The sequence below is a fragment of the Chinchilla lanigera genome, unplaced genomic scaffold (assembly GCF_000276665.1).
Source record: "Chinchilla lanigera isolate Chin_1 unplaced genomic scaffold, ChiLan1.0 scaffold00041, whole genome shotgun sequence".
Classification (NCBI taxonomy): Eukaryota; Metazoa; Chordata; class Mammalia; order Rodentia; family Chinchillidae; genus Chinchilla; species Chinchilla lanigera.
In genome coordinates, this window is record NW_004955442.1 from 8,944,326 (window position 1) to 8,969,587 (window position 25,262).

Here is a 25,262-nt window from a genome sequence, read left to right on the forward strand (position 1 = left end):
CTCTCTCTCTCTCTCTCTCTCTCTCTCTCTCTCTCTCTCTCTCTCTATCACTCCTTTACCTGAAAACCTCACTTGCATTAGCTCTTAAACAATGATTTTTGGCTCATACTCCTGTGAAACAGTAGTGGATGGAGAAACTAGCTTTTTCTGGAATCTTCCTGTGTCTAAATCAAAAATTTTCATCCTGTAATGGCCAGTTAGGATGGCCCTCATCCAATTCTTTCTCACTTGCAGGACAGATGGAGTCTGTTCTACATGACCTGTTTTTCTAGATGCCTTCCTTCTAGAGAACATATGGCACATATATGCATCTTTCCCTTTGCTCATTGCAGACATTGCTAATCAATCATTGCATGTGCTCTCACCAATCATTTCCTCAGTCTCAATCATCTTTATTTAGTTAAGTTATAGACATCCACTATCAGTTCAAGGCAATCCACTTTCCACCCTTGTTCTATAGTATTCCATCTGAGCTTTCATACTAAGTATGATGTCTCTCTCTCTCCCTTATTAATCAACTGATAAACCACTTCTCACTATGAAATCTCAGTGTGGACTAAACTATTAAACCATGTAAATTTGACAATGATTAACTTCATATGTACAGAATTTGTCCCTATGTGATTTCATGACAAGTCCCTTCCATGTGACCTCACCTAAATGTTCTAGGCACATTGCTAGTTAAAGCAAATTGGAGCTGAGTTTTCTTTGAAAATCTGAAGAGGCTGCAACAACTCATGAGATGAAGAGAATTCTTACAGGCATTTGGAAATCAAGGGTCCAAATGATAGGTTGAACTAAAAGTGTGAGTCAGAGTCCTCCAGCCACACAGCTCTGCACTGAGCATCAGCAAGTTCTGTGATGCAACAAAATCAACGTGAGCTCCAAACTCAAGGGCAGAAATGAGTACATTATTTATAATGTGTGTTCGGCCCTCCTCATAGGCAGATACACCCCTTCATGGTGACCTGGTAGGAGGGGCCTTCCTGGCTCCTTCTCCATCTGCAGAAAGTTAGGATGATGAAACTCCAACCTCAGAACTTTTCATTCCTCCTTCAATGCGACCAAGATGCCAGAGCTCCTGCAGGTGGAAATCATGAAAACCCACCCAACACAGAGGGCACCATGACCAAGCTTAAGCGCCACTCAACCCGTGCCCCCAGTGCCCTTCTGCATGTGTTGTGTGTGCACATGCACACATGCTTTAAACTCAGCATATTGTAGGCTAAGTTCTCCCTTCCTTGCCCCTAGAGAGTTATAATGAAGCTGTCATTTGCATATTGCTTAGGTTTGCCACATATGTTCAAATTAAAGATAAACCCTCTCCAAGGGGAAAAACTATCCCTTTCAAAAATGTACGCCTACTTGGATTTATAAATGCTGCTTCAATCCTAATAGGATTCTTCTGACTCATATTTAAAATTCAGTCTGCTCCTCCAAGCAGCATGCTCACCAACACTGTCCACTCCTGTGCCCCAGGCAGACATCATTAGTCAATCATTCCTTTGTCCCCAGGCAAGCATCACTAATCAATCATCACTCTTTTTGGCTCTGAGATGGAAACAGCCTCAGATTTGCCATCTACATGGGATTCTAGGAAACCACTGTCAGTCAGAGAAAGAAGATATAAGATAAGAGCTGTCTGCCATGCTGCCATCCAGAATGTGTTTGTGTGGGTGCCAAATGTCACCTCTGACTACTGTGATGACTTATAATCCCTCATTCCTCCACATTTATCTATCCTATCTTTACTTTTGTCTCAATCCTGAGGTACTCTGCACACAGGACTGTCTACAGAGAGACCTAGACACATTTTCCCACCTAGCCTAACACCTATCTAGCCTCACCCTTTTCCACTGACAAGAAATTGCCTTGTCCCTACACCAGGAATTTTCTCATTTTTCTCTGGTCCTTTTGAATCCTAACAGGAGCACTCTCCAACTATCTTATCAGATCCCCGGCAACCCTGACTGACTTGTCCCAACTCCCTTAAATGGAAAGAAAAGTTTTGGCAAAGTTACCCCATTCTAGAATTATAGTACTTGTAGTTTTTTCAATAAATCTTCATATCTGTGACCCCAGGTGATAATCCTTATATTTTAGGGGGTAAAATGAGCTTTAACAGCAAACAGAAGTATGTCCAAACCTTGACTCTACCACCGACAAGCTGGGGCAACTTTAGCCCAGCCCTTCACCTGTCTGAGTCTTGTTTTCCTCAACTAGAGATCCTATCAGTGCTTACCTCTCTGGATGTTGTAAAGATTAAAGGAGATAATGTACAGAGATGTTTATCACAATGTCAGGCAGTCAGAACATGTTAGCTACAGTTGCTTTTATTTAACAGGTGCTGTCTCAGATTTGGTTTCCTAGAAGGAGCCCCTACCAGAAGGATTTGAAGGTAAACAATGTGTTTCTGAGATCTCAGGAAGCAGCAGAAAGGGATTAAGGAAGGAGACAGGGAAGGGTAGGAAGACAATACAGTGTGTATTTTTAGCAGGTCACCACTGTGAGCTACTGGGCTTCATCCCAAGAGCAACTCTGGGAGACCATATAGTTCTTCCCTCCCCAGTTACATTCCATTCGGAGGGCATTCGTTCTCCAGCTCCTGTTCACTGTTGGTTGAGGGCTGCTTCTGAAGGTATCTACTCCTCAGCACTTACAGCCTGTCTCATGTACAGGACAAGCCTGTTCCTAAGACCAAGCGCCCCTCAGGCAGGGTCACAGGCTCCTCTGTAGACAGGAGATGTTGGCAAGATTAGTGAGTGCGAGGTGATAAGCATACACCAGATCCTCCAGCACAGACTCAGCGTACAGTGGTCCAGGCTAGGTGGCAGACGCAGCTCACACAAATACAGAGTGGTACTGCAGTAGGAAAGAAAAAGAACTATGCAGGGTTTGAAACACAATTCTCTACTTGCTCATCTGGAGAATAATAGCATCAACACCTACCTGGTAAAGTCTAATTGGAGCAAATTGCATGCCATAGGTAAACTGCCTCACAAATTACACTGCAACAGGACTTCTCAGTGATCTTTCTCTTTCTTTCTAGCCCAGGGTTGTTCCACTAGGATTATAACCTCCCTGATGAGCCACAGAAACTGGCTTTTTCTATCCATCCATCCATCCACCCACTCACCCATCCATCCACAGAATAGCTATTGAATACCCACTAGACACCAGACATTTCAGAGGAGACAGACATACAGGTGAACAGACATTGCCTTTGTCCTCCTCCCAGACAAAGATAAGCAATCCAGAAAGTGCACTAAAGACTACACGGGATACAGACGTGTTTCTCAGGCTTCCGTGTGCATGTGCCTGACCTAGAGAATGATTACGGAAATACAGATTCTGACCCAGGATCTTCGGTGAGCTTAGCAGTCTACATTTCCAGCAAGCCCCCAGCTGTCTGCTATATTGCATAGTTTTAGCAAGGAGCTCTACGGAATCATTAAGGACACAAAGGAGGACTTCACTAATTCTTGGGAGGAAATATCTGCTCACAAATGAGGTTATCTAGATGTCAATCTCCTCTCCCTCTAGAAAGAGGAAGAAAGTATGAAGCCCATAAGTGGAGAAGATCATACAAAATGATCTGATTCAGGTGATGAGAGGCATCCAGCATCTTTGTGAAGACAGGAAGAAGACGTCATCTCTCCCTCTCTTGATAGTGTATGAAAACACAAAGGATTGAGGGATATTCCCATGGTCCCAGTTCTTACATGGAACTGAGTAGAGGGAACTTTATGAAACCGACACACATGCTATAATCCTGGAGGAGCCTCTGCTTGCACTGTGGGACTAGAATCAGAATGCAAGCCCAGTACAGCTTGGACACTCTTCTGAGGTTTCTTCACTGAATGATAAGCTGCGAATGAGCAGTGTTTCCTCCTAGCTTTCCTATTCATCCCATGTCTTTTTATGTGAGAAACTCTTCATAAACACATTCTTAAACACATTCATCTAATTAAACCTAAATGAGCTGGCTAAGAATGCATGGAAATAGGGCTAGATTTTCTCTGAAGTTGCCCAGGCCCAGATATGATGGCAGCAGCAGAGCATTCACCTAAGATGACAAGAGTGAGCTACCAGGCTACCAAGCCTCAGGTGTCAATCAGGATGTTCAGTAAGCAAAGTGGGGGCTGTTATTAAACATGAGGTCATGTGAGATGATGCTATAATTTGTGGAAGAGTCAGATGGGGCTAGAGAATCTTGTTTCTTTAGAAGAAGTCCCCCTCCCATTTTTGCCCAAACTAGCTTGAGTAGGTTTCTGTTCCTTACGTCTGAAAGACTCTTGATTAAGAGGCAGGTTCCAGATGGGCCGAGCCAGCCAATGTTCCCAGTTCAATGAATATGTGTTTTTGAATGAATGAGCAATACCGTAACCCAAAAGAAAATAATTACATGAAATTTTTGGTATCAGCAAGATGCGAAGGGGACCTTTTCTCACCCACACTGACTTACTCTGCTGAGAGGTGCCAGCCTCAGCATTAGCAAAGGGCAGGGAGAATTCGATGTTTGGAAAGAGCTCTGAATACAAAGATGTTGAGTCTATTCTCTGCTCCATTACCAAAAGCCAAATGCCCTTTAGTACATTGTTCCATCGTCGGTTTTTCCCACCTTAAAGTGAATCTGTAGCAAATACAGGCTGGCTGTCCACCCAGCATCTGTACCCTCTGCCTTCTCCCTAACGGCACAATATGCTTTGTGGAAAACTGACCCCTAGCGCCGCAGCAAGCGGAAGCTGCAGCAGCAGCAGCTTCTAGTCCTCTGGCTACTCTCACCAGTGTGGGAGGGGGCATGGGAAGAACATAAAAACCAAGGTGATTCTCAGACTCGTGCTCGGAATGTGGAAGGAAAAGTGCTTTTTCTTCCCCTGGACATGAGAGAGAAAGCAGAAAGCATCACTTGTTGTAACTGTATCCCAGTTGTGGAAGAAGCTAGCTTGAGAATGGATCTGATATGCAAAATAAGAAGAGTAACCTCAGAGGATTGCGGGGACATGAAACCCAAAAGAATGATCATACTGTACTTGAAGCTGGGTGCTTCCTCTGACCGTATCAGTTGTGTAAGCATCAGTTCCCTTTATTTTTAGGTCCTTTGTAGTTAAGGTTTCTCTTACCTAAGAATGAACACCTCCGTAGTAGCCTAAGTTTTCAGAAGCACACGGTATACATGCAGCATGGCTTTAATTCCTGGACTAAAATGATATCATTTCTGTAAAAGCACTTTGTAAGTCCGAAACTGTAGAAGGGTAACAGAGTACTGGTCACCCTGAAAACAGCCAGAAGTCAAAGAGTGAATCTCTTTCCAGAGCCTTAAAAGACAAGTTTAGTTAAATATAATGAAAAAGGCAAAATAAAGGATTCATTCTGATAACAATTGGCTTTGAGAAGCAAAAGCCAATTATTCAAAGCTCCCTGCTTATTTATTTAGTTCTGTTTAAGAGGACCCATCAGGCAGAGCCAGATTTGCCTTAACTGGCTGGGTACAGAGAAAGCGGTGAAGCAGCACCTTGGGAAAATTCCATCTCCATCCTCTGAGTCAAGTCAGAGGAGGCAGAGGCAGAGTCGGTGCTCCTAGGAGTCCCCTGGGAAGGGCTCATTATCTGGGCTGCTCAGGAAAGCTCTGGTCTGAGGATGCTGCAGGATAACTATCAAGAGGTGGAGCATGCTGGTGCCTCCAGCCCCTCTTGGTGATGACAAGGACTCTGGTCCAAGTCCATGCTTGGTCATGAATGCTGCATAACCTTTAACCTCCCTGAGCCTCACTTTCTCCACATGCAGAAAGGGAATGATAGCACTTGCTCTGCCTGGAATGTACCAGCTGGAAATGGCTGTGAGCTCAACCCTTCTTGCCATTCTAGGGGAGAGAGAGCCAGACGCCAGCCTGAGAAAGAGCATCCACAGGGCAGTGAGGCACGCAGGTAGCGATGGTGTGGATTTTACAGCACACCTAAGACAAAGACTTCAGCCACAGCTTTTGGCTTGTCCTGTGGACATCGAACAGTCATTCAACCAAAGTCCCATCGCGGGTCTCCAGATATCAGTCACTGAGCACAGATGCAAAACAGAGCAGACAGGGCCCCCGCCCTTACAGAGCTTATGTTCCAGAGGGAGAGGGGAAAAACATTCAGTATGCAAACAAACATTAAAAGACTGTTTTATGGACTATTATTTCATAGAAATTATCCTTATTCAGATCTTTTCTCTCTCTCTCCCTCTCTCTCTCTCTCTTTCTGTCTTCAGTACTAGAGACTGAACCCAGGGTCCTCACACTGAGCTATGCTGACAACCTTGTTCAAAATTTTTTGAGACAAAATGTCACTCCGTCATTAAGTTACCTGGCCAGGGTTTGAACTCACCATCCTCCCTGCCTCAGCTTCCCAGAGTGCTCATATCTCATCTCTTAAGGAGGCCTGTGCCCCTGCAACCCTATTTAATACGTAACCCTGTCCCACCTCAACGCTCTCACAATCCTCTGATCTTGCCCTGCTTTTCTTTTCCATGGTTCCATTATTCTTCTAACCTACAAATAATTTATTTATGTGTGAGTTGTAAATTTTCTGTCTTTCCCATAAGAATGTAAACTTCATTAAGTTGAGATCATTGTTTTGTTCACCAACATAAGCCTGGTCCTAGAACAATACAGCATATAGTAGGTACTCCATTAGTGTTTATGAGTTTATTTGATTTAGTAGGGCGATGCAAGAGAGAATTAAATCCAGGCAATGTGATAGAGAAAGTATGCTGTCCCCTTACCACCAAATTCATGTTGAAAACATAATCTCAGTGTGATGATATTAACAGGTGGAGCCTTTGGAAGGTGACTAGATCATGCAGGTAAAGCACTCATATAAAAGAGACCCTAGAGAGCGCCATCACCTCTTCCATAGATAGGGACACAAGGCCATCTGTGAACCAGGAAGCAGGCGCTGAATCTGCTGGCCCCTTGAGCTTAGATTTCCCAGCTTCCAGAACTGTAAGAAATAACTCCTGGAGGCAACCCACCCGGGCCTCTCTTCTATCCCTCTCTCTAACAGAAGCTTTCTTTCCCTCAATAAATATATTCTGCTCTTAACCTCCCCCCACCAACCAACTGTTATTTATAAACCAGGCAGTGTAAAGGATCTTGTTACATAGCAGCCCTAAAGAACAAGACAGAGAATAGTGGAGTAGAAGTGGGATTGAGATCATATTCAGATAGAAGTATGAGAAGGCTTCTTTGGTTAGATGCCGTGTGAGTGGAGAATGCATGGTGAGAAGCAGAAGCAGATACGAAGATCTTGGAAAAGCATCCTAGGCAGGGAGCATGGCATGAGTCAAGGCCCTAGGCAGGAAGGATGTTGGCGTATTGGAAGGACAGAAAATCCAGGAGGCTGAGGAGGAGAGAGAAAGTGCTGCTGGGAGACAGGGATGGAGATGTGTGGATGCACATGAACCTTGAACTCTGCTAACTGGATTCAAATTCTCTGCTGAATTACAAAGTGGTATAGCCATGAACAAGCTACCACAGTGCCTGGAACATACAGGGTGGAATCTTTGATAAGTGTTTATTAGATCCAGCTAGCTCTCCCTTTCTGCTATGGGTAGGGGCTAAAGAATCACAAGACATTCAGCCTTTCAAATAAAGAAACCCTAAGGGCCAGGGATATAGCTCAGTGCACCTGAGTTCAAGTCCCAGTATAAATAAATAAATAAACAAACAGACCATAAGTGATTCCAACTCTAAATGCCATCTTCATATTACTAAAAGACCATCATATAGAAAAGGAAACAAAATTAATCCATGCAGAAATTAAGTCCAGTGGGTAGAAGCCACCAGGAAAGATATGATATGAACTGAAATGAACATCTTCACACTGGAGCTCCACAAATATGGAATTAGTAGTATTAAGTTTCCCATCACTGGAAAAGTACAAGTCAAAGTTGAACTTCTATGTTATAGGAACAAGTAGGACAAACCCAAGAACTGGGTAGACCAGATGACCTCCAGGGCATGGAATTTGATGACTTTGTAATAATCTTTTAATCTTGCCATCTAAGCACATTAGTGTTTGATCTCTGACTTTGTTTACAAATCCCCTCAGTAAAATCCTCACTGAATACATGGACTAATAAGGCATCAACGATTGGGATGCATAATAAAGGATAAATGTATCCATCCTTTGTTCAATAATACAATATTTTCCTTGAATAATGTATGAGCTGCTTTTCATTTCAGAAATGAGAGAGTCTATAATCCCACTGTGTGTCAAGTGAGTATTTTTAAACATTTATAAGCAGAGCCAAAGGCAGTGGTAAGAAGCTTAGTGACAAGTGAAACATGTATAGTTTGGGCTCAGTATGGGAAGGGGGGTTCCACAAGACCCACAGAGGGATGAGAGGTCACCATGCATCCTCCTGCTCTCACAGGTACTTAAAGAAATGCAGGACAGAGCAAAGACAAGAAGCCTGGCCAAGGCATCCTCCGTAGAGGGCTTTCTCCAGGATACTAATTTCTGATTTCCAAAGAAGACCGAGTAAAGAAAGTTGGGTATCAGTAGTCAGTTTAATGTTTTTCTCCCAAGTTAGTTTAATCTCTCTCCTAACTTTGGCCACCCCTTGGATCTATGAGTAAAGGGTAAATTTGTAGGGAGAGTGACAAAGACACTAGCACCTATTTGAAATCCTCATATCTGTTTAACATGGGAACTTGCATTTAGCACTCAACTAAAAGACTACATTTGCCAGCTGGGAGTGGGGGCACATTCCTATATTCTCAGCTACTCGGGAGGCTGAGGCAGGCATATAGCAAGTTTAAGGCCAATCTGGGCAGTTTAATAAGACCCCCTCAAATTAAAATTTATTAAAGGACTTGGTGGGGGACTCAGTGGTAGAGTATTTGCCTTCTATATATGAGGCTTTGGATTATATTCTGCAAAAAATAAATTAGTAAATAAAAAAGAACATTTCCCAGACTCCTTTGCCTGGTGTGGCCATGTGACCACATTCTGGTCAATGAGATATAAACAGATATGGGGCAGGAAAGGGGAAAAGGACTTCCAGGAAGGCTTCTTAAAGATTGACTCCACTGAAGAGGACACTTCTTTCTCTTTCCACCCTTCTCTTTTGCTGCTAAAAGAGTGGAAGGTTCTGATTTTTGCCAACCCCAGTAGACTGCAGCTGAGGCCCACCCAATTCTTATCCCATGGGACAGGAGTGTTATCAAAAGAAGAGAGATGACTCTTTAACCAGGCCAAAGTAATATATGTCCCCTATGTGTGGAAAGGCCAGAGAAGACACAGAGGAGGCCAAGATGAATCTTTTTGGATTTATGAAGGCAAAGATGGGGAAGAATTTCCAGAGAGTGGGCACAGCATAGGGTGCCAAAGTGTGACGCTGTACACCGTAGTCGCCCTGCATGCCCATGAGTAGAACCAGAGGAAAAGGAGGTCAATAGGCACGTAAAGTCCAAATCGAGGAAGGTCTCCAACACCAGACCAAGGAGGCTAACATCCATCCTTTGTTGGTTTTCGCATTCATGACATCTGAAGAAGTCAGTCCTCTTGAGTCTTCTTGAATGAACATGGATGAAGGCAGAGTGAGATCCTGCTTGCCTGTTTTCCCCAAGGAAAATGGGAAAGAGTGCATTTTACTTTGACTACCCTGTTAGTGAGTTCTCTGGATTCCATCTCAGAAGACTGTGAAGATAGGCAAAGTAATAAAACTACGATTTCTCTTTTAAAGAAGACATAGTAACAGCTAACATGTAGGCCCTAAGCTGCTCATTTGTCTGACATGCATTTCATTTATTCTTTCTGACACTGCTATCGGGAAAGTGAAGCTCCTGTGCCCCATTTTATCAAAAAGAAAATGGATTCTGAAAGGTTATGTATTAACCAAGGCTAGGCAGGTGGGGCTGCGAAAGCAAAGCCAGTTCTAAAGCCAATTCTCCCGGCCACATATTAGATATCGGGCTTCTGTGCAAATTCACAATCACTAAGCAAAAAGAGAAATAAGCAGAAAATTGATGCAACAGCTACAGAGAGGACCACTCATCATCTATAAGCCAAGAGCTAGAGGAACCCTCACTTTTAGAACAGCAGATGGCAAAGGCTCACTTCCCAGCTACAAAGCAGGCACAGAAAAGTGTGGTTCGCGTGAGCAGAGGGTCTGCATAATGTCATTCCAGACTGGCTCACTGATAAAGTGAATCCTGTCCAGACAGCACAAGGACTGAAGTCCCACCAGGTTGTTTGGAGGCCCAGAAGAGAGAGGTAACATAATTTGAGAGATGACTGATGACTAACCAAAAACACTCCCTGATAGAAAGCCCTGCTCTCCAGATATCATGTACTTTATAGACCAACATGCTCCCTGCAATGGGCGAAATGTCTGTGTTATGACACCCCAAAAAGTCCTATGTTGAAGCCTAAACCCCAGTGTGAGGGTATTTGGAGGGAGAGGTGAGGAGGTCACAACAACGAAGCCTTCATAAATGGGGTGAGTGTCCTTATAAAAGAGAACCCAGAAAGATCCCTTTTCCTCCCACCATGTGAGGGAAGGTGCCATCTCTGAGCCAAGAAGCAGGCCCTCACCAAACACCAAATCTGCTCGGATCTTGGAGTTCCAGACTCCAGAACTGTGAGGAATATATTTCTCAAACATATATGTTTGTGAGTCACCCAGCCTATGGTATTCTGTTACAGAGATATTTCTCCTCCAAAAGAATAAGAATAATATTATTAATAAGTTACCAACTATTCAGGGATACAGATGTTTTAAATCCTCATTTAATCCTTCTGAAACCCCTGCATGTCGGGCATTGTGATCTTGACTTAACAAATAAAGAAATGAGGCCAGTAGAGTTAACAGCCATAGCCAAGGTTTCACACTCAGCGGGAAAAAAATGAGTCTAACCTGACATGGAAGTAGCTTCTTTCTGTTTTTGTTTTTTTTTGTTGTTTTTTTTTTTTTTTTTTGGTTTTTCTCTGGTACCGGGAACCGAACTCACGACCTTGCGCTTGCCAGGCAGGCGCTTTGCCGCTGAGCTAAATCCCCAGGCCCGGAAGTAGCTTCTTTCACTGGAGCCATGGCACCTTCCAGAACTGTAAAGCAAGTGAAAATGAGGGCATGAATGCACATAAAGGGGAAAAGGGGCCCTCCAGCATCTATTCTCAGCAGAACCCATCTCTCTTTTACAAACTAGAGGACCCCAAAGTCCACACTACACCATTTCTAGGTTCATTCAGAGGCCTCTACACTCCCTACACCAAGGCCTCCTTTTCCATTTAAATTAGCATTTTAATTTACATAATTTTTATTGTGGGAAAAGCCTGCAGCAAGCATAGTCCAGAGATCCCAAACACAAAGAGAAAAAAAAAAATGAAAAGAAAAAATCAATGAAGTGATTGATGTTCATTTTTTAAAAAGCCAAATCTCAACGCTCCTTCTTTCTAAAGCTCTTGACTGGATTAACCCCAGTGAATGCTGTGTGGAAGCCTGAGCTCCATTCTGTCGTCTACCTGACTCTGAGGATTTGTTTTTTACAGCCATAGTCTGTGCACTTAAAAGCAAGGAGGGTGGGGTGATGCACCTTCCGGTCCAAACTCTAAGATATGTCCTGGTTTAGATCTAGAATGTCTCCCCACAGTCTCATGTGTTCAGAAGTGGGAGCTTTGGGACAGTGGTTAGATCTTGGAGATTTCATACCCACTAGTGGATTTATCTACAGATCGGGTCGCAGCTGAACAGGGTTTTTGGGAGAGGCAGGTCACTAGGAGCATGATGGGTAACATATACTCTTGTCCCAGACTCCTCTTGTCTTAGTTACTTTTCTCATTGCTGAAACAGAATACTGGACACCCAAAGTTAAAGGAGGAAAGGTTTATTTCAGCTCACAGTTTGTAGAGGTTTCAGGCCATAGTTGGCTGCCTCCAAGGCAGGGGGGCATGGCAGAGGGGGATTGCAGAGGAGAAACAGCTCATTTCAGGCAGCAACGAGAAAAGCAACTACAACAGACAAGTAGAGTTAACTTCCCCATGACTCTGTTCCCTCATCTACAAAATGAAGGTAACAGTGATATGAACCTCAAATATGCAATTAACTGAATTAATATCAGAAAGTGCTGAGAACAATACTTTTACTACTCTTCATTGTTGTCATCAGTTTGTCTGCAGGTGTCAGTGGGTGAGGATAAGCATCCCTGAGGTTGCTGAGCACAGGGCCTGCATCCTTCCCATGTGTCATCCCAGCCGATTCGCCCAACTACCTCTGTGGTCCTTGTTCAGCTCCTGTTGGCCTTTTGCTTTTGCACCCAGCCCCTTCACAGCTCCTGGGAGGAGGAGCTCAATAAAGAAGAACAGCAAGTCTCAGCACTATACATATGCTGTTTCACTTTCACCTGCACAGTCTCTCTGTGAGGTCCAGGTACCACGGTTATCCCAACTTTTTACAGAAAAGCAACCAAAGTTTCAGAGACATGAAGTAACTTTCCCATAAAGGCACAGCTTGCATTTGGCTGCTTCAAGATCCAAATCCAGACTTGCAGAGCTTCTGCCCTCTGAGGCCCTGTCTTACTGCAAAAGTGGTTTCATTTTGCAGATGGGAAAGTTCTAAGTCATCTGGAGCCTGTCTCCAAGTCCACTATTCTCTTCCCTTGCACCTCAGCCGCTCCATAACCAGCCTAATGCAGCCCCACCAACTCCCAGAGGCCCTGATAGTATATATTCTCTGCCTAGGGATCCTGAGGATGATGCATGCCTGTAGTGGTCAGCTTCATGCTGGTGAGACATCTGCAATGGGGGAGCAGGAAGAAGCCATCCCCATGACAGCTTTATTAGTCAGGACTTGGTGCAGTGCACCACAGTGCTCTGGGGAGCCTGGCCTCGTTAACATTGGGAAGCTGTAGCCACTGCTTCATGGGTTGGCTGCAGAGCAAGCTGATTGCTGAGGCCTCCCATCATCTGTCTGCCCTGTCCACAATCTCTCTGCTCAAGGCTTTTGCTCTTCCTTGCCAGAGAGATTGACAGGATCCCAGAATTCGGTCCTCTGACAATGCAGAAGCCAGCCAGCATGCTGATTCAGATAACAGGACATCTTCTGAATGTTGAGCCCTAACTATGCCCCAGACTGTCCTAGACATATGCAGGAAAAAGAAGTGTGGCTGGGAGCATGGGTCCTGGAGAGAAGAGATTCAGGGGATGCTGGCATCCATGAGCATCTTCTTAGGCTGTGAAGGTGGCATCTTCAAGCAGTGGGCCAGGCACCTTGCATCTGTCATGCTTCCTAACCCTCGCAGCCCATCCTGGGATAGTGATGTCATACCTACTGAATAGATGGGGAAACCAAGGCCACGGCAGGTGAGTTGATGTACTTCTGATCACACATCCATTGTATTTGATGAAAAGGTGTGAGAAGGGAAATCATGTGAGAGGAAGTCCAGAGGACTCAGGCAGAAGGTTATCAAAGGCCAATGCCCTCTGCATGTATGTATTCCACCGTCACACTGTAGTACTGGCCCTGGCCTGGCCCAGCTTTGCTTGAAGCCTCCATGCTAGATTCTGGGGAAAATTAATTAGTAAGCAGGAGTTTGGTTTGAGGGGGTCAAATCCTGACTCAGTTTGTTGCCATTTGTGAGCCCTCAGTGACCTTACCTAACCTCTCTGAGCCTCACTTTTAAACTGGAAACCTTGGGGCTGAGGATTTAGCTCAGCAGCACAGCGCCTGCCTGGCAAGTGCAAGGTCGTGAGTTCGGTTCCCGGTACCGGAAAAAAACCAAAAAAAAAATAAAAAAATAAATAAACTGGAAACCTTACTGGAACACATGCTTCTGACAGTTTGGGGACTCAGGTGCTTCAAACGAAGGTTAGAGCCACCCCACTGGTTAGTGCCAGTGCTGCCACACCTCTAAGGAGTGGGCTGCCCTGATTTTTATCATTATCCTCGGATCTCCCCATAATTTTGCATGGAAACAGGAGTAACTGCATTTTACGAAAGAGAAAACTAAATCTCTTTCAGTGACTTAGAGACCCAGGTGTGTTGACTGGGGCACCTCAAAGGCTACTGGTGCTGGGCAGCATTACTGGTCCTGTCGGCTGACGGGAGCGTGGGGCAGGCAGTGAGCTGCAGGATGGACTTGGCTGCTGAAGCCCTGCAGCCCTCTGCTGAGCTGGAGAGCCAGGTGGCCCACCCTGCGCCAGGCTCCCACTGGGTGGGCCCTGTCATGCAGAAAGTGCTCATGGTCAGGGTTGAAAGAGCGTCCATCGTGTGCCAGGCACGGGGCCAGCCACTTTGCATTCTTCATCTTGCATAATGCTCTCAGCCCACACTGTGTTGGGGGCATCACCCCCATGTGACAAAGGGGGAAACTGAGGCCAAGACGACTGAGCCAACTTTTGATCACACGCATATAAAAGAGCAGAGCCGGAATTCCAGCTCAGTCCAGTCTGGACCAACTCCCTCACTCTCTCTCTTCATTGCCCTGGAGTTGACAGTGAGTTATAATCCAGGTCACTATTTCAGAACCTGGTGCTCCTCTAAGTTCTTCTAAAGTACTTAGTAATCATTGCCTAACTAATCAGCTCATGAAGTTTTCTCCTCTGTATTTCCCACATAAAATGCTGTTCAGTGGCACAGTAACCTTCAGTTTCCAAACTGCTTTTGGGTTTATTCAAACCAGGTTACTTGAAGTAGGGACCAGCCCAGGAACGAGCAGCACCAGCAATCCCCAGGCACTTATTAGATAGTAATGCAAAGTCTCACGCATCCCCCCAAAACTCCTCACTCTAAATCTGCATTACAACAAGACATTCACCCTCTGATTTATGTGTATGTTATGGTCCAGGGATATGACTTGAATCAACCCAGCCAAGGAGAAAGTCCTCATTGTAACCAGAGTAGTTAAAGACACACAGAGGAAGAGCAAGCACAGCCCCAGGTTGCCACACTGGGCCATTGCTTCCCTCCAGAGTCCATTCCATTGAGGAACCATGTCCTCAACTCCAGCCCACACTCTCACTCTCCTCTTCCAAGTGGAAGGGAGTGAAATTGTAAGGGACAATTACTCCAAAGATCCACAAAGGAAATAAAACAAAAGGGGACACTTTGGACACAGTAACCAAAGCTCTCCTCCAAGACAGGCAGGGAACTTGGCAATTAAAACTCATCCTCCATGTCTCAGGATCTAAATACATGTTATGTACTTGTGCACATCATAGCAACACAGAGATAAACTGTGTTTCTCCGCAGACCTGCTTCATCCAGGCTTTTTGAGGAACCCAGCATGTTATACGAGCCAAACCAGCCTGCCTTTCACTGAGGGCTTTTCCGCAGCTGGACTACTTACGGATGCCTGTCTGTAGAGTTTGACTAAGTTGTTTTTTTCCCCATCTTATTCTCTTTCCATTTGCAAAAGGAAAAGAACTCAAGGTAAAATTTAAGTGGAGCAAGAAGTCATGTGTTTTACTGCTGCTGTGAAATCAGTCTCAAGATTCTCAGGGTTGATGCTGCTGCCTTGGCTGTGGGTCAAGTAATTGGTTTGCAACTTCAGACTAAAAAGCAAGGAAAGCACCGCTCTAGAAATTGGTCTCATGATGTATTTTCATTCACATGATATTCTCACCTCTCCATAATGTCTCCTTTTTCCAGGATGAAGAAAACGGGAGTCAGAGAGGATAAGCAGCTTCCCCAGGTCATACACTAATGATGGACTAGAATAACAACCAGCTCCTTTTGCCTCTGAAGCCCTAACTGTCCCCAGTGTTGCAGTGCCTCCTGCTGTTGTAGTACTTCCAGACTTTCGGTGTAATGAATTGCCATGTGTGTTCAGCATTGGTCATTGCGTGAAGAACCCCGGGGAGCCTGTCATTCCCTGCCTAGCTGGAATATGCATCACCATTTGAGTGTCCGCTCCATGTCTGGCCCCGAAAGCACCTTGCATATCTTTTCATAAATCCAAGGCTAACAAGCTCCTCCACTGTACACCAACTCTCCCCACCCCCCATGCTACACAGAGAGTTGGTTAAGCCTCTCTTTTGCTCTCTTCCCAGACACAGCCTAGGGCTCTTCCTTAACACTAAATTACAAGAGGCCACTGACTAACAGACCCAAGTTAGCATGAGAGGTTTAAGGGAATATGCCACAGCCACTTGTAGCTGCTCACCAGAACACATGGAAGTCTCTTTCTAAGTCTGTGTCTCGTGTCCAAGTTGTGTCCAGTAATATGGCATTGTCATTGACCATGGTGGGAGTGTTGACACCTTGGAAATGGGGAAACCCCGCACATCAGGGTCTTTGTTTTGGAGAGCTTGTCCAACAGTGCACCACAGCTCTATGCCGCTTCTGATCTCACTCCGACTTTTACAACAGCCCATAGGGTCAGCATTATTAACCTTCATTTTACGGTGAGGAAAGTGGGGCTCTGGGTGGTGAATACATCTGGCCAAGGCCAGAAAAGCAGCCAGGGCAGAGCTCAGATATAAGCACATGTGACAAATGAGAATATACAAAGCTCTCTGCAAACACAAGCACTTATTATTCTTGTCACTGTCATTGCTGCCAGAGAAGCACAAGCAATGCACCTGGACTCTGAGGTCTAGCTGGCCCAGGATGGGAAATTTTAGAGCCATCCAGCTCAGAAGGTCACCCTGGCATGGCCTTCTGTCATTCCTATGGCCCCTTATTAGCCTCTGAACTCCCAAGGGTGCCCAGACACCGTGCGGGATCCCAGGCTACCCAGGAAATCTGAACAGAATTTCCTCAGTGGCAACGAAATATGGGAATCGATGTTTGTTTAGGATCATTTTTGTTTCTCAGAGCTTAATGGCCAATCCTACAAACTCTGGCTACTGAGCCTCACTTCTAGATCACCTTTGTGTCCATAAACATTTGTAGACATCCACTAATAAGCCCAGCAAAGCCCTTTCAAACCCAGAGCACTGAAGATAAGACAGGATGGTGATAGGGAGAGGTAAAAGAAAGCTTCAACATAATCATGATTGCTAACACTCACCAGGAACCTGTTGTGATGTAAGCGTTCATTCTTCCCTCACTCAATCCTCCCAGGAACACTGTGAGGGAAATAATCTTGTGCTCATCCATCTTTTAGAAGGGAAAACTGATACACAGAGAAGGAGAGCAACCTTCCCAGAAACACACAGGAAGTAAGCAGAAGAGGTTGCAAACCTAAGCAGCTGGATGGAGGGTCCACACTCTTAACTGCTTGACTGAGGAGGATTTGCCTAAACTGGGTTTTAGGGGATGAAAAGGAACTTGTCTGCTTAGGAAAGGAAACATGGAGGACTTTTGTGCTCAGAAGCAGAGAGGCGCCTGCCTGTTGAGGGGTACTCCTGGTAGTTTGGGTACTGAAGGGAATGTGTGTTAAATTCTTAGCTGATATCTGGCTCATAATGAACACATTTCTTGCTTTCTTAATTGCTACATTTTTTTGCTTATTTTGAGACAGGGTCTCAATGAGTCATAACGTTGCCCAGGCTGGGTTTGAACTTGTAATCCTCATACCTCAGCCTCCCAGGGCCAGAGTGCTGGGATTACAGAAGCAGGCCACCATACCTGGCTGCCAAGATGTGGACTAATGAAGGAATATTCCTGATGTGAATCCAGGCTGGAGAGCAGAGGAAAGTATGGTATGTGCAAGATTGTCTACAATGTGTTAAGGATTTGGATTTTGGATGAAGACAGTGCTCTAAATTCTAAGGATGGGGACAACTGAGCAGAGCCCAAAGCAGTTCAGCTTTGCAGGGCAATGTGTAGGACTATCGGGCTTTGGTTAAAAACCATGTGAATGTTGCTTTCTCCTCCATAACCTATTTGCATTTGTTGTGATATAAATGCCATACTTTAAGATGTGTGTCAGCAAGCAAAACTGACAGCCCTGGAAGATGCATCCCTCTACCCTCTGTCTGAGACACTCAGCTTCTGCACCACTGACATCTGGAGCCAGGTCACTGTCTATCATGAGCACACCCTGTGCACCGCAGGAGGCTTAGCAGCAACCCTGCCCAGTAGCAGATCCTTCCCCACTGTGTTTTCCACAACCAAAACTATCTCAACTTTGCCATCGCAGCTTCCTTCTCCCAGCTTCTGTTTACTCAATGACAGAACAAGAAAGATCATGATCAGTGAAACAATGTGGTCACCGGAAGCAGTTTTGGTTCTCTGCCTGTGGCACTTCCTGCATTTAAATCCTTCAGTGGGACGCATATACATCTCACACTGGGGTCCATGCAGCAATTGCAGCAGTACAGAGATAAAATTAGAGGTTTTCATGCCAAGTGATGGGAGAAGGAAGCTGAGTCTCGCAAATTACACAGCTATAGTGGGTTTGTAATTCATATCTGTCCTACTCTAAAACCTGACTCCACCCCCTGCACCCCAGCGCTGCACTCAGCTCCTCTGAGGGCAGCAAGAGCCTCCCATGGCCTCTGCATTGGCTTGTGCACACCAGAACCGAAAAGTCACAGGGCGTGCACATCCCAGCCTGGCTCAGAGGACCATCCTTTCAGCCAACCAAAGAATCAGGGATGCAGTCGATCACAGCTCCCCCTTCTGGCCCACACACAACCCAGCTGGTGGCAGAGCTGAGCTGCCTGTTCCACATGGACAAGATTTCCCCACAAAGGGCCAAATGGTAAATATCCTAAGTTTTGCAAACCATCCAGCCTCTGTCATAGCCACTCAGCCCTGCCACAGTAGCACAGAAGCAGCCCTAGACAATATGGAAACAAAGGGGTCTGTGTTCCAATAAAACTTTATTTGTAAAAACAACCAGCTAGAGCACAAGCCATAGTTTGCCAATCCCAAAGCATTCAACACATACAAATCGATGCTTTCCTCCTACCCAGCTTTGCACCTAGTGCACACCCCTTGTCCTCACTGAATTCCAGCCTGCTGGGGGAGGTAGCAGGCAGCAAACATACCCATCTCAGAGGTCTTATGTTGCATTCTCTGGGGCCAGGGCTGGGTTCAAAAGCAGGTCTAGCAGGGGGAGTAACTTTATTTTTTTATTTTAAAGATAAAAGAACCAAAACATATTAACAGACACACAGACATAAATAAGACAACATAAAAAAATAAAAGTAATGCAGAATTTCTGACAAGGTGATAGGAAATTGACAATGATTGCTGTATTACATATTGGAATCTTCAGATTGGTTGCTCACATAAACAAATATAGGCCTATAAGATTGATCAAACAATGAAACATTAACTGTTCCTTTCAATACCACAATAGAAATTAGTAGTACAATTATCTTAGCTATCTTGTGTATATATATATTCATACTTTCCCTTCATTCTTTTCTCTTTTCCTTCATCCCAGACGTTCTTTCCTATTGAGCAGTTTCTTTTCCTTTCACAATATCTATTGTACCTTTTAGATTTTATTTCCTCTTTCAGGTTCTTACACTAGTGAGACTGTATGATGTTTACACATGTGAGTCTGATTTATTTCACTTATGAGTATGGTCTCTAGCTGCATCCATTTACCTATAAAAGCCTCCAGTTTATCTTTCTTCATAGTTGAGTAATACTCCATTGTATAAAAATATCACATCTTTTTTATCTGTTCCTCAGTTGATGGGCATTTGGATCATTTCCAAGGTTTAGCTATTACAAACTGCACTGCTATAAACATGGGCACACATATGTCACTCTGGTATTATGTTTTTAATCCTTCTGAGAAAATACCCAGAAGGGGAATAGCTGGGTTAAGTGGGAATTCCAATCTTAGTTTTGTGAGCAATCTCCAAACTGATTTCCACAGTGGTTTCACCAATCTACACTCCCACCAGCAGTGGAGTAGGGATCCTTTTTCCCCACAGCCTCTCCAGCATTTGTTGTTGGTTGATTTCTTGATGATAGCTATTCTTTCTGGGGTAAGATGGAATCTCAATGTTGTTTTAATTTGCATTTCTCAAATGACTAATAATGTTGAACATTTTTTCATGTATTTATTCACCGTTAGTATTTCTTCATTTGAGAAGTGTGCATTCATCTCAGATGCCCATTTTTGGATTGGGTCTTTGAATTTGGGGGCCTGATTTTTTTTAATTCTTTATATGTCCTAGATAGAACTCCTTTGTCTGAGGGGCAGTTGACTAAAATTTTTTCCCAATTCGTGGGTTTTCTTTTTACTCTATTGGTGATTTCTTTTAATGTGCAAAAACTTTTCAATATGATGAGATCTCAGTTGTTGATTCTTTGAAGTATTTCTCGTGCAATTTATTTTTTGTTCATGAAATCTCTGCTTACACCTATGTTTTCAAGATTTTTACCTACTTTCTCTTCCAGTAGATTTAGTGTTTCTGTTTTAATATTTAGATCTCTGACCCATTTTGACTTTAGTTTAGTGCATGGTGATAGACATGGATCCAGTTTCAGTCTTCGGCATGTGGCAATCCAGTTTTTCCAACACAATTTATTAAAGAGGCTATCTTTCTTCCAGTGAACTTGTTTGGCCCCTTTGTCAAACATAAGATGGCTGAGTATATTTGTGGATGTGGCTGCATCTTCCTGTCTGTTCCACTGATCCTCAGATCTGCTGTTTTGCCAATACCATGATGATTTTAGCACAGTAGTTTTGTAGTATAATTTCAAGTCAGGGGTTGTGATGCCAACTGATTTGCCTTTGTTGCCCAGGATTGCTTTTGCTATTCTGGGTCTCTTCTGGTTCCAGATGAATTTTGGGAATGTTTTCTCTAAATCTATGAGGTATGCTAATGGTATTCTGATTGAAATTGCATTTAATCTGTACAACAATTTGGGGGGTTTGGCCAGTTTCACAATGTTGGTTCTTCCTATCCATGAGCAAGGAATGTCTTCCCATTTTCTGAAATCCTCTTCGATCTCTTTTTTTCAGAGCAGTATAGTTTTCATTGTATAGATTTTTCACTTCTTTTATTAGATTGATTCCTAAATATTTTAATTTGGAGATGTACTGTGAAAGGTATGGTTTCCTTAATTTCTCTCTCAGTGTGCTTGTTGTTTGTGTATAGGAATGTTATTAATTTTTGAGTGTTGACTTTGTATCCAGTTGTGCTACTGAATTTGTTTATTACTTCTAAGAGTCTTTGTCTTCTATGTATAGTATCATGTCATCTGCAAATAGTGACACTTTCACTTCTTCCTTTCCTATCTTTATTCCTTTTGCTTCTCTCCCTTGTTTAATTTCTCTGGCTAATATTTCCAGAACTATACTGAATAGGAGTGGTGACAATAGACATCCTTGTCTTTTTCCTGATTTTAAAGTGAAAGCTTTCAGTTTTTGTCCATTTAGTATAATGCTCGCTGCTGGTTTGTCATTGATGGCTTTGATCAGACTGAGGTAAAGACCACCTATTCCTATTTTCTGTAGAGTTTTTATCATGAATGAGTGTTGGACTTTGTCAAAAGCGTTCTCTGCATCTATTGAGATGATATGTGGGTTTTGTCTTTGCCTCTGTTAATATGGTGTGTTATATTTATTGATTTGTGTATATTGAATCATCCCTGCATTCCTGGAATGAATCCCCCTTGGTTATGGTGTTTAATTTTCTTAATGATTTGCTGCATTCTGTTTGCTAGTATTTTGTTGAGTATCTTTGCATCTATGTTCATTAGGGAGATTGGCCTGTATTTCTCTTTTTTGTTGGAACTTTCTCTGGTTTTGGTATCAAAATAGATATATTTAGTATCAAAATATATAACACTTGCCTTCAGAAATGAGTTAGGGAGGCTTGCTTCCTTTCAATTTCATGGAAGAGTTTGAGGAATGTTGGCATTAAATCTTCTCTGAATCTCTTGGAGAACTCAGCTGTGAATCCATCAGGACCTGGGCTTTTCTTTGTTGGTAGGTTTTTAATCACATTTTCAATTTCATTAATTGATATTGGGTTATTCAGAATTTTTATATCTTCTTGATTCAACTTTGGTAATTCATAAGTATCTAGGAATCTGTTCATTTCTTCTGTATTTTCCATCCTATGGTAGTAAAGATTTTCAAAGTAGGTATTGGTGATCTTCTGAATTTCTATAGGATCTGTAGTGATTTCACCCTTTTCATTCCTTATTGCATAAATTTGAGTTTTTTCTTTCCTTTTTTGGTTTTTTGGTTTTTTTGTTTTTTTCGGCTTTTTTTCCAGTACCTGGAATCAAACTCACAACCTTGCACATGCCAGGCAGGTGCTGTGCTGCTGAGCTAAATCCCCAGCCCCTTTTTCTTTCCTTTTTTGATAAGGTTGGCTAGGGGTATATCAATCTTATTTATTCTTTCAAAGAACTAACTCTTTGATTCATTAATTCTTTGTATGGTTTTCTTAGTCTCAATTGTATTAATTTCTGCCTTGATCTTTATAATCTCCTCCCTTCTTTGGGCTCTGGGCTTGACTTGCTCTTCCTTTTCTAAAAGTTTGAGTTGCAGCATTAGGCTATTTATGTGTTCTCATTCTGTTTTCCTGATGTATGAGGTTCACTGCTATAAACTTCCCTCTGAGGATTATTTTCAGTGCACCCCACAGATTCCAGTAAGTTGAATGTATGTTTTTGTTTGTCTGTAGACATTGTTTAATTTCTTCTTTAATTTCATCTGTGACCCACTGGTTATTCAGTAGGCTATTATTTAATTTCCATGTGTTTATGGAATTTTTGTGGTTCCTTCTGTGATTAATTTCCAATTTCATTGCACTATGGTCAGATAATATGCATGGGATATTTTCAAATCCTTTGCACCAACCCTATTGCTGTTTCATAATACCTATCTTTTATTTTGCTCTGTAAATTATTCATACTTTGGGTTTTTTATATAAGAGAAACCATGTGATATTTAAACTTGTATGGCTGATTTATTTTGCTTAACATTATGGTCTCAAGGTGCATCTCTAAAATAGACCACGTACTTGCCCATAGAACATGCTTAATAAGTGCAAAGGTGCCAGTGCAGCAATGCTCAGTGAACCAACCCTTACACTATACTTTTCATTTTAGTATGATCAAACACTGAGTCTCAGGGAGGGTTAGTAACTTGCAGAAGTTCACACAGCTAGAACACAGACAATCCAAGAAAAAGGCCTTAAGACCTTGACTTCCTACCCTCCAGTGCAAAATCTCAGAGATCCAAGCTCCAGACAGTCAGATGCACCAGGGACAGAAGGCTCAGTGGCACCAAAGGTCTGCTTTGTTTCCTTTGTCTCTTAAGAGTTCCCCTGCAGGGGAATAGTGCAGGACCTAAAGGCAATGAGCTGGCACAGGCACAACCCAGTAGAGAAGCCTCGACCGCCAGGCAGCCACCAAGCTGTCCAAGCAGGAGTAGGCCAGGCAAACTGACAGTGACAAAGCGCCCGCTTTTCCAAAGATTCCCAAAGCTCACATTCTCCACACTTATACAACTCCATTAGGAATCCTGGAGTATGTAAAGCTTGGCTTCCTTATTGCTCTTTAAAGAAACAAAGCATTGAAGGCAAACACATTTCCTTAAACGTGGTTTCCATTGGTTCCCAAAATGAAGGCTGTTCTGGTGATCACTCTGAGGATGACAAATGCTGCTATTCCAGATGGCTCCAGAGAAGGCCATTATGCTCAATGTCAGGGAGTCACAGGGATAGAGAAGGGGCAGGAAGGGGACATGGAGAACTGGTGCGATTATAATTATTGTGATATAATGATTTTCCTCTGTGTCACTCCCCACCATTCATATTCCTCCTCAGCTCCCTACCATCTTCTCCCAACCTGCCCACAGCTGCTGCAGGCAAGTTGTGCAAAGCCCTGCTGTCTTCTTGTTCTCCAGCCCCCAGAGATGGACCCCCAAGGGCTGTCCCACCAGAAGTTGATTCTTCATGAGACAGATGCATGTGACCTTAGGTGAGTGATTCAGCCCCTGGCAGCTTCAGTTTCTCGCATTCAGAAGGACATCAAAAGCACCTACTCCTGGTGTTAGATGAGATCCTTCATCTAAAGAACTCCACATGGTCCCTAACACCAGCCACCTTCACTCCTGCCAGCTCCCTTCTTTAGCAAACCTGAAGCCTGGGCACCAGATCACTGTGGCCAAGAAGCAAACACAGACTACACGACCATTTCCTGTCTGCTCAGAGCTGTATGGGTCACCACACCACCCAAATGCATTCCACCTCTGGCCTGCAAACAGATGACACTCTGCACAGATGAGGGCACGATGCACTCATGTTGTCTGGCAGCACCAGGATCCAGGAGGATGGTCTTGACCTTGCTAAACCCTCAAGCCTCTGTGGGACTCCTAGGCAAGAAGCTCCTCACATCAGGTTCACACATTTATGCAGTGAGGCCCCCTTAGCTGCACCCTGTTTGCATATGGCAGTGTTTGTGGGTTAAGGCATGCTCTCTCCTGCACTCAGGAGAGATGATCCCCAGCCCTGCCACTTACAGGCTGTAGGATTTTAGACAAGTCGCATGGTTTCTCTGAGCTAAGTCTCCTATATTCTTAATCCGTGCTAATACAGTAGCCACCAGTCACATGTGGCTATAAAATTTTAATTCATTAAAATGAAAGAAAATTAGCTGGGCATACTGGCACTGGTCTGTAATCCCAGAAAGGTCTGAAAGACTGAGGCAGGAGGATTGCAAGTTTGAGCCCAGCTTAAACAACTTGGTGAATTTGTAAGCCTCTGTCTCAAAGTAAAAAGTTTTTAAAAGGGCTGGGGATATAGCTCAATGAAAAGGCCCTGAGTTCAACCCCCTATGCCACAAAGAGAAAAAAAAATTAAAGAAAATGTAAAATTCTATCCCTAAAGTCATACCAGTCACATTTCAAGAGCTCCACGGTTATGTGTAGCTGGTAGCTACTGTGTTGGAGAGAGCAGTTATAGAATATTTTCATTCTCACATAAAGTTCTGTTGGGAATGAGCTTAAATAAATCACCTACTGTTGAATCTCAAGCTTGTAGAAAAAGATCAACTCAAGTCCAAAACTCATATGATAGAGGAATTTATAAATATTAGAGCAGAAATTAATGCAACTGAGGTTAAGAAAACAATACAAAGAATCAATGAATTAAAGAGTTGGTTCTTTGAAAGATTAAATAAAATTGACAAACTCTTAGTCAACCTTACCCAAAAAGGAAATAAAAGGTCCAATCACATACAATTAGGAATAAAAAGGTGAAACCACGAGTCCTACAAAAATCAAGACCATCAATGCCTACTTTAAGAGACTGTATTTTAATAAGATGAAAAACATAGAAGAAATGGACAGATTCCTAGATGTGTATGAATTACCAAAACTGAATCAAAAAAGATATAAAGATTCTAAA

General features: G+C 43.4%; 1 long non-coding RNA gene across 1 annotated transcript in view; it reads right to left on the reverse strand.

Moving 5' to 3' along the window:
• LOC102013345 overlaps positions 1–25,262 on the reverse strand; it is an 81,240-nt gene that overhangs the window by 331 nt on the left and 55,647 nt on the right. The gene's annotated exons all lie outside the window — the stretch shown is intronic.